Genomic DNA, 10,586 nt, shown 5'->3' with positions numbered 1-10,586 from the left:
ACCGCATACCGCGTACCGTATACCGCTACCGCATGTAAGGAATCTCAGCTTAACACAGAGCTTCAGGACTAGTTCTCAGGCAAAATGAAGTTGCCCACAGCGGATTTTGGTGCTGACTTTATCAATAATTTATCAACTTGAGGTACATATTAAAATTGTTTAAAGGCATGCACCTGCGAGGAAAAGCATACTCTTTTCAATGGTATTTAATTAATATTTAAATTTTCTTCCTTAAAATTGGATGCAAGCGTTTGAAACAAACTTATAAAACGTATATTATGAAGAAAAGGAACTAGTTTCCCTGGGTGATTTTAATGTTGAGTAAAACCGCTCCTGATGAAAGGTGGACTAGTCATCATTTCATCCACATTAACTCTCATCGATCATATATACGTGACCTCAACCGAGAAAACAGTGTCTGTTCATGTAACTGTCCTTGCCATACTTGATCATTTTCCAGTCTGTGTCACTCTGAAAACAAAGATTAACAAAGATTTACAGTATGAGGCAATAAAAATGTCACAATCCATTATAGACCCTGTAAAGATTTCAACGAAAATCTTTTCTACAAAGGCGTAATGAATGTGCCCACGGAAACTACAGATTACATAATAAATGTTGAAGCGGTGGCGTATTCCAAGATGCTCTAAATAATCATGCTCCCTGGAAAAAGAGGCGAATGAAAACCATTGTGGATTACAGAAGATATTCTAAAGTCGGCATCAACGAGAGGGACAGGAGGCAAACCATAAACATTGGGAACATCAAGTGAACAATACAATTGCTTGTGCAAAGAAGCGGCAATTCTCAAATGACTTGAAAAAAATGCATCTTCTCTCAATAGAATCTGGGAGATCTTGAGAATATCAAATCCTAAACAAAAGTGTCCAGAGTCTGGTGCTATCACTGATGAAGATAGCAATGTAATAATCCTCTAATGTAGCCCAACATTTGATGAACATTAATGATCTAAGCAAGGACTATTTTGAGCAAAGTATTGAAAAACTCGAGGAACAAGTTCAGGGAAAAGTTCCTCTTGATACCTTTTACTCCATACCAACTATTTCGTATGTTTCTGTTTTACAATACCTTTTAAACCTTGAGAAAAAAGGCACGTTATCTGGACACTGGTGTAACACCGACGTAGGGCGAAGGATAATAGGCAAGTTATTGGAGCCGTATTTTTAGACTTCATTCATGGCTTAGAAGGCATTCTATACTTTTAATCACGTTACTTAGAGAAACTTGGTGTACCGGTAGCGGTATATCAATTCCACTCAACTGCATTTACGTTTTTCCAGTCCTACCTGTGTAACAGACAAATAGGGTTATTGCTAGAGGGGAAATGTCTGATACTATGGATATTGAGGCCTGTGTCCCGCAAGGCTCCATATTGGGACCTTTACTTTTTATACTATATATAAATAATCAACCATTATTTATAAACAAAAATGAAATAAATAAATAATAAAAAAAATCAGTGGCAGTTCTGTTGACAACGTTGCTGATGACAAATATTTACTGCTCCTCAGGCAATGTCTAACACGGAGTTCAATATTAACAGTGATATGGGAGCGGGACACGTCGTATAAGTAAAATAACTTAAGTACGACGTAAAACACCAATCAAATAAATAAATAAATCAAACTAGTGTAGATTGCATTGAAGATTGGTGTGACAAAATCCTCATGTTCAGTAATCCCCCAAATCTACGTGATGCTGGGCTCCAGGCACCGGCTGCAGTAAATCAAGCACGTACCTTTCTCTGTTCTGCTGGGTGGAAGTAAACTGGAAAGAGTCAGTAATGCTAAACTGCTTGGTATGTATATTGGTGAACATCTTTCCTTGAACCCAAATAGAAAATGTGTGTATAAAGGTTTCTATATTGGATAGGGATTCTGCAAAGAGAGCTCTTACAACACGTCACTGTAGGGATATTTTCTGTAAGTGTTATATTCCTCCTGACTTTGCTTGTTCACTATGGAGAAACTGGTTAATTAAAAGTTGAGAAATGGTAGTCAAGTTACAGGAAAGGACTGCTTGTTCAGTTCAACAAGAAAACGTTAAACACTTGGAAAAGACTTCCAAGACTAAAACGGATACATTGTTAAAAAAGGGGTAGACTACAAACTTCTTTGTATCATTTCTAAAGCATTACCTACTATGTGTCCAAACTTCATTAAACAGCTTTTTCCTCTAAACAAACCGTTGCTTCATTAATATTGTTCTTAGTTTAGCAAAGTAACTCACAAGAAATTCATTTTGACGATCTCAATATTTCGACTTAAGTCATTCACAGGAGAAGTGTGCCAAGTGAAGCATGTTTTAGCTATACAGTGGGCTCCCAGAAAATAATACTTAGTAATCAACAAATATGTCTAATAAGAAAAGCCTGGTAATAAACATTTATGATGTGGTTTTAGTGTCAGCGGGACGGATTTGGCAGAAAATACAATAATGAATGGATTACTGCGTGGAGTATGATGTGACGTAACAGGCGGCATCACTTTACAGTTAATTGTCAATAAAGTGGACAATAAACATCGAAAAGGTCAATAATATATTATAGTTTTGTTATAGTAACATAATGTCCATGATGACATTTACATGCAATTGGTTATACAAGGTTCTTTATAAGTGTATGTCTCCTCGGTGGAATCTCTCCGTTTGTCTCTAGATGATATATATTCCTCCTCTATTCGGTGGAATCTATCCCTTTGTCTCTAGATGCTATATACTCCTCCTCTCTTCGGTGGAATCTCTCCGTTTGTCTCTAGATGCTCTATACTCCTCCTCTCTTCGGTGGAATCTCTCCCAGTTTGTCTCTAGATGCTATATACTCCTCCTCTCTTCGGTGGAATCTCTCCCAGTTTGTCTCTAGATGCTATATACTCCTCCTCTCTTCGGTGGAATCTCTCCGTTTGTCTCTAGATGCTATATACTCCTCCTCTCTTCGGTGGAATCTCTCCCAGTTTGTCTCTAGATGCTATATACTCCTCCTCTCTTCGGTGGAATCTCTCCGTTTGTCTCTAGATGCTATATACTCCTCCTCTCTTCGGTGGAATCTCTCCCAGTTTGTCTCTAGATGCTATATACTCCTCCTCTCTTCGGTGGAATCTCTCCCTTTGTCTCTAGATGCTATATACTCCTCCTCTCTTCGGTGGAATCTCTCCCTTTGTCTCTAGATGCTATATACTCCTCCACTCTTCGGTGGAATCTCTACCTTTGTCTCTAGATGCTATGTACTCCTCCACTCTTCGGTGGAATCTCTCCGTTTGTCTCTGGATGCTCTATACTCCTCCTCTCTTCGGTGGAATCTCTCCCAGTTTGTCTCCAGATGCTATATACTCCTCCACTCTTCGGTGGAATATCTCCGTTTGTCTCTAGATGTTATCTACTCATCCACTCTTCGGTGGAATCTCTCCCTTTGTCTCTGGATGCTATATACTCCTCCTCTCTTCCGTGGAATCTCTCCCTTTGTCTCTAGATGCTATATACTCCTCCTCTCTTCCGTGGAATCTCTCCGTTTGTCTCTAGATGCTATATACTCCGCTACTCTTGGGTGGAATCTCTCCGTTTGTCTCTAGATGCTATATACTCCTCCACTCTTCGGTGGAATCTCTCCCAGTTTGTCTCTAGATGCTATCTACTCCTCCACTCTTCAGTGGAATCTCTCCCAGTTTGTCTCTAGATGCTGTATACTCCTCCTCTCTTCGGTGGAATCTCTCCGTTTGTCTCTAGATGCTATATACTCCTCCTCTCTTCGGTGGAATCTCTCCCAGTTTGTCTCTAGATGCTACATACTCCTCCTCTCTTCGGTGGAATCTCCCCGTTTGTCTCTAGATGCTATATACTCCTCCTCTCTTCGGTGGAATCTCTCCGTTTGTCTCTAGATGCTATATACTCCTCCTCTCTTCGGTGGAATCTCTCCCAGTTTGTCTCTAGATGCTATATACTCCTCCTCTCTTCGGTGGAATCTCTCCGTTTGTCTCTAGATGCTATATACTCCTCCTCTCTTCGGTGGAATCTCTCCCTTTGTCTCTAGATGCTATATGCTCCTCCACTCTTCGGTGGAATCTCTCCGTTTGTCTCTAGATGCTATATACTCCTCCTCTCTTCGGTGGAATCTCTCCGTTTGTCTCTAGATGCTATATACTCCTCCACTCTTCGGTGGAATCTCTCCGTTTGTCTCTAGATGCTATATACTCCTCCACTCTTTGGTGGAATCTCTCCCAGTTTGTCTCTAGATGCTGTATACTCCTCCTCTCTTCGGTGGAATCTCTCCGTTTGTCTCTAGATGCTATATACTCCTCCACTCTTCGGTGGAATCTCTCCCAGTTTGTCTCTAGATGCTATATGCTCCTCCTCTCTTCGGTGGAATCTCTCCGTTTGTCTCTAGATGCTATATACTCCTCCTCTCTTCGGTGGAATCTCTCCGTTTGTCTCTAGATGCTATATACTCCTCCTCTCTTCGGTGGAATCTCTCCGTTTGTCTCTAGATGCTATATACTCCTCCTCTCTTCGGTGGAATCTCTCCGTTTGTCTCTAGATGCTATATACTCCTCCTCTCTTCGGTGGAATCTCTCCGTTTGTCTCTAGATGCTATATACTCCTTCTCTCTTCGGTGGAATCTCTCCGTTTGTCTCTAGATGCTATATACTCCTCCTCTCTTCGGCGGAATCTCTCCCAGTTTGTCTCTAGATGCTATATACTCCTCCTCTCTTCGGTGGAATCTCTCCGTTTGTCTCTAGATGCTATATACTCCTCCTCTCTTCGGTGGAATCTCTCCGTTTGTCTCTAGATGCTATATACTCCTCCTCTCTTCCGTGGAATCTCTCCCAGTTTGTCTCTAGATGCTATATACTACTCGTCTCTTCGGCGGAATCTCTCCCAGTTTGTCTCTAGATGCTATATACTCCTCCACTCTTCGGTGGAATCTCTCCGTTTGTCTCTAGATGCTATATACTCCTCCTCTCTTCGGTGGAATCTCTCCATTTGTCTCTAGATGCTATATACTTCTCCTCTCTTCGGTGGAATCTCTCCCTTTGTCTCTAGATGCTATATACTCCTCCTCTCTTCGGTGGAATCTCTCCCTTTGTCTCTAGATGCTATATACTCCTCCTCTCTTGGGTGGAAACTCTCCGTTTGTCTCTAGATGCTATATACTCCTCCACTCTTCGGTGGAATCTCTCCGTTTGTCTCTAGATGCTATATACTCCTCCATTCCTCGGTGGAATCTCTCCGTTTGTCTCTAGATGCTATATACTCCTCCATTCCTCGGTGGAATCTCTCCGTTTGTCTCTAGATGCTATATACTCGTCCTCTCTTCCGTGGAATCTCTCCGTTTGTCTCTAGATGCTCTATACTCCTCCTCTCTTCGGTGGAATCTCTCCCTTTATCTCTAGAAGCTATATACTCCTCCACTCTTCGGTGGAATCTCTCCGTTTGTCTCTAGATGTTATCTACTCCTCCACTCTTCGGTGGAATCTCCCCCTTTGTCTCTAGATGCTATATACTCCTCCTCTCTTCGGTGGAACCTCTCCGTTTGTCTCTAGATGCTATATACTCCTCCTCTCTTCCGTGGAATCTCTCCGTTTGTCTCTAGATGCTATATACTCCTCCTCTCTTCGGTGGAATCTCTCCGTTTGTCTCTACATGCTATATACTCCTCCTCTCTTCGGTGGAATCTCTCCCAGTTTGTCTCTAGATGCTATATACTCCTCCACTCTTCGGTGGAATCTCTCCCTTTGTCTCTAGATGCTATATACTCCTCCTCTCTTCGGTGGAATCTCTCCCAGTTTGTCTCTAGATGCTATATACTCCTCCTCTCTTCGGTGGAATCTCTCCGTTTGTCTCTAGATGCTATATACTCCTCCTCTCTTCGGTGGAATCTCTCCGTTTGTCTCTAGATGCTATATACTCCTCCTCTCTTCGGTGGAATCTCTCCGTTTGTCTCTAGATCCTATATACTCCTCCTCTCTTCGGTGGAATCTCTCCGTTTGTCTCTGGATGCTATATACTCCTCCTCTCTTCGATGGAATCTCTCCGTTTGTCTCTAGATGCTATATACTCCTCCTCTCTTCGGTGGAATCTCTCCCTTTGTCTCTAGATGCTATATACTCCTCCTCTCTTCGGTGGAATCTCTCCCTTTGTCTCTAGATGCTATATACTCCTCCTCTCTTCGGTGGAATCTCTCCCAGTTTGTCTCTAGATGCTCCATACTCCTCCTCTCTTCGCTGGAATCTCTCCGTTTGTCTCTAGATGCTATATACTCCTCCACTCTTCGGTGGAATCTCTCCCAGTTTGTCTCTAGATGCTCTATACTCCTCCTCTCTTCGGTGGAATCTCTCCGTTTGTCTCTAGATGCTATATACTCCTCCTCTCTTCGGTGGAATCTCTCCCAGTTTGTCTCTAGATACTATATACTCCTCCTCTCTTCGGTGGAATCTCTCCGTTTGTCTCTAGATGCTATATACTCCTCCTCTCTTCGGTGGAATCTCTCCCATTGTCTCTAGATGCTATATACTCCTCCTCTCTTCGGTGGAATCTCTCCCAGTTTGTCTCTAGATGCTATATACTCCTCCTCTCTTCGGTGGAATCTCTCCGTTTGTCTCTAGATGCTATATACTCCTCCACTCTTCGGTGGAATCTCTCCCAGTTTGTCTCTAGATGCTATATACTCCTCCTCTCTTCGGTGGAATCTCTCCGTTTGTCTCTAGATGCTATATACTCCTCCTCTCTTCGGTGGAATCTCTCCGTTTGTCTCTAGATGCTATATACTCCTCCTCTCTTCGGTGGAATCTCTCCCAGTTTGTCTCTAGATGCTATATACTCCTCCTCTCTTCGGTGGAATCTCTCCCAGTTTGTCTCTAGATGCTATATACTCCTCCTCTCTTCGGTGGAATCTCTCCGTTTGTCTCTAGATGCTATATACTCCTCCTCTCTTCGGTGGAATCTCTCCCAGTTTGTCTCTAGATGGTATATACTCCTCCTCTCTTCGGTGGAATCTCTCCGTTTGTCTCTAGATGCTATATACTCCTCCTCTCTTCGGTGGAATCTCTCCCAGTTTGTCTCTAGATGCTATATACTCCTCCTCTCTTCGGTGGAATCTCTCCCTTTGTCTCTAGATGCTATATACTCCTCCTCTCTTCGGTGGAATCTCTCCGTTTGTCTCTAGATGCTATATACTCCTCCACTCTTCGGTGGAATCTCTCCCTTTGTCTCTAGATGCTATGTACTCCTCCACTCTCCGGTGGAATCTCTCCGTTTGTCTCTGGATGCTCTATACTCCTCCTCTCTTCGGTGGAATCTCTCCCAGTTCGTCTCCAGATGCTATATACTCCTCCACTCTTCGGTGGAATATCTCCGTTTGTCTCTAGATGTTATCTACTCATCCACTCTTCGGTGGAATCTCTCCGTTTGTCTCTGGATGCTATATACTCCTCCTCTCTTCCGTGGAATCTCTCCCTTTGTCTCTAGATGCTATATACTCCTCCTCTCTTCCGTGGAATCTCTCCGTTTGTCTCTAGATGCTATATACTCCGCTACTCTTTGGTGGAATCTCTCCGTTTGTCTCTAGATGCTATATACTCCTCCACTCTTCGGTGGAATCTCTCCCAGTTTGTCTCTAGATGCTATCTACTCCTCCACTCTTCGGTGGAATCTCTCCCAGTTTGTCTCTAGATGCTGTTATACTCCTCCTCTCTTCGGTGGAATCTCTCCCTTTGTCTCTAGATGCTATATACTCCTCCTCTCTTCGGTGGAATCTCTCCCAGTTTGTCTCTAGATGCTATATACTCCTCCTCTCTTCGGTGGAATCTCCCCGTTTGTCTCTAGATGCTATATACTCCTCCTCTCTTCGGTGGAATCTCTCCCAGTTTGTCTCTAGATGCTATATACTCCTCCTCTCTTCGGTGGAATCTCTCCCAGTTTGTCTCTAGATGCTATTACTCCCTCCTCTCTTCGGTGGAATCTCTCCGTTTGTCTCTAGATGCTATATACTCCTCCTCTCTTCGGTGGAATCTCTCCGTTTGTCTCTAGATGCTATATACTCCTCCACTCTTCGGTGGAATCTCTCCGTTTGTCTCTAGATGCTATATACTCCTCCTCTCTTCGGTGGAATCTCTCCGTTTGTCTCTAGATGCTCTATACTCCTCCCACTCTTGGGTGGAATCTCTCCGTTTGTCTCTAGATGCTATATACTACTCCACTCTTTGGTGGAATCTCTCCCAGTTTGTCTCTAGATGCTATATACTCCTCCTCTCTCTTCGGTGGAATCTCTCCGTTTGTCTCTAGATGCTATATACTCCTCCACTCTTCGGTGGAATCTCTCCCAGTTTGTCTCTAGATGCTATATGCTCCTCCTCTCTTCGGTGGAATCTCTCCGTTTGTCTCTAGATGCTATATACTCCTCCTCTCTTCGGTGGAATCTCTCCGTTTGTCTCTAGATGCTATATACTCCTCCTCTCTTCGGTGGAATCTCTCCGTTTGTCTCTAGATGCTATATACTCCTCCTCTCTTCGGTGGAATCTCTCCGTTTGTCTCTAGATGCTATATACTCCTCCTCTCTTCGGTGGAATCTCTCCGTTTGCCTCTAGATGCTATATACTCCTTCTCTCTTCGGTGGAATCTCTCCGTTTGTCTCTAGATGCTATATACTCCTCCTCTCTTCGGCGGAATCTCTCCCAGTTTGTCTCTAGATGCTATATACTCCTCCTCTCTTCGGTGGAATCTCTCCGTTTGTCTCTAGATGCTATATACTCCTCCTCTCTTCCGTGGAATCTCTCCCAGTTTGTCTCTAGATGCTATATACTACTCGTCTCTTCGGCGGAATCTCTCCCAGTTTGTCTCTAGATGCTATATACTCCTCCACTCTTCGGTGGAATCTCTCCGTTTGTCTCTAGATGCTATATACTCCTCCTCTCTTCGGTGGAATCTCTCCGTTTGTCTCTAGATGCTATATACTTCTCCTCTCTTCCGTGGAATCTCTCCCTTTGTCTCTAGATGCTATATACTCCTCCTCTCTTCGGTGGAATCTCTCCCTTTGTCTCTAGATGCTATATACTCCTCCTCTCTTGGGTGGAATCTCTCCGTTTGTCTCTACATGCTATATACTCCTCCTCTCTTCGGTGGAATCTCTCCCAGTTTGTCTCTAGATGCTATATACTCCTCCTCTCTTCGGTGGAATCTCTCCGTTTGTCTCTAGATGCTATATACTCCTCCTCTCTTCGGTGGAATCTCTCCGTTTGTCTCTAGATGCTCTATACTCCTCCTCTCTTCGGTGGAATCTCTCCCTTTGTCTCTAGATGCTATATACTCCTCCTCTCTTCGGTGGAATCTCTCCCTTTGTCTCTAGATGCTATATACTCCTCCTCTCTTCGGTGGAATCTCTCCGTTTGTCTCTAGATGCTATATACTCCTCCTCTCTTCGGTGGAATCTCTCCCAGTTTGTCTCTAGATGCTATATACTCCTCCTCTCTTCGGTGGAATCTCTCCCAGTTTGTCTCTAGATGCTCTATACTCCTCCTCTCTTCGGTGGAATCTCTCCCAGTTTGTCTCTAGATGCTCTATACTACTCGTCTCTAGATGCAGTATGTTTACCGGGTGAATATAACCGGGTTGTCCTAATCCGTGGTGAAACATATCCTTGTCGTTCCTAATGTGCATGTTGCTATATATGCTGCCTCACTGAATGACCATGCTGAAGCCAGCAGATACCTCAGCTCTAACATGATACGTTGTAGACCAGCACTGGGTTTATATCCTACTGCTTCGCGCGTCTAGTGGGGAAAGTATCAAGTCTCAAACATGACCTGGCAGGGTTTGCACTGTTCCCACGTGCATGTTTCTGTGGGGATGTATAATGCTGCGTTCGGATCTATGTCCGCAGACCTGGGCCTACATATTCCCACCTCTTCTTCGTGAATATGAACTATTGAAGAACGGTTGAGCCCAATATAATATGACACTTTTTAATGACAAAGACGGCTCATATAGGAGATTGCCAACCTGTATCAAGAACTGAATGTTAAAATAATCATCGGTTGTTATGGTAACTGGACCAGCCCATGTTTATGGACAGGGTGTGGTCTGTTTTCAAAGTTAACACTTTGAAAGTTGGGAATTTGTGAAGTTTCCAGGGTGAGCATTTAGTAGGTTACTGCTCAGGGAATAAACAGCAGTCGCTGTGTTTAGCATAGTCCGTCTGTATAGATCGATCTGAGCATGCCATTGACTTGCACAATTCTTAGCAGCGATTGCGTGAGAATCAACCGCGACAAGACGCATACCGATGTAACTTTACCCTCCTCATTGTACGGCTCCTTGCTGATTCCGTTTTTGACTCATTATCAGCCCTTATACAGGGCCTCGGCCTTACGCAAGGCCTTTTAAAAAGCGACAGAACCGGTTTTGGTTGAAGTCGCTGTTGAAAGTCCGCGCAGTAACCCGTTATTATGCACTACGTGCTAAACTGCATGGTACGGTAACTGCAGTTATATATACAAACATTTTCTGAATGCCTTATACGTAATGAGTTATTGAATGACGGTATTGAATGGCCGTCCTTAATGATCCAAGCACTTTGA

The sequence above is a fragment of the Liolophura sinensis genome, chromosome 1 (assembly GCF_032854445.1).
Source record: "Liolophura sinensis isolate JHLJ2023 chromosome 1, CUHK_Ljap_v2, whole genome shotgun sequence".
In the NCBI taxonomy this organism is placed as follows: domain Eukaryota; kingdom Metazoa; phylum Mollusca; class Polyplacophora; order Chitonida; family Chitonidae; genus Liolophura; species Liolophura sinensis.
The sequence above is the reverse complement of the archived record's forward strand: the minus strand, read 5'-3'. Positions refer to the sequence as shown.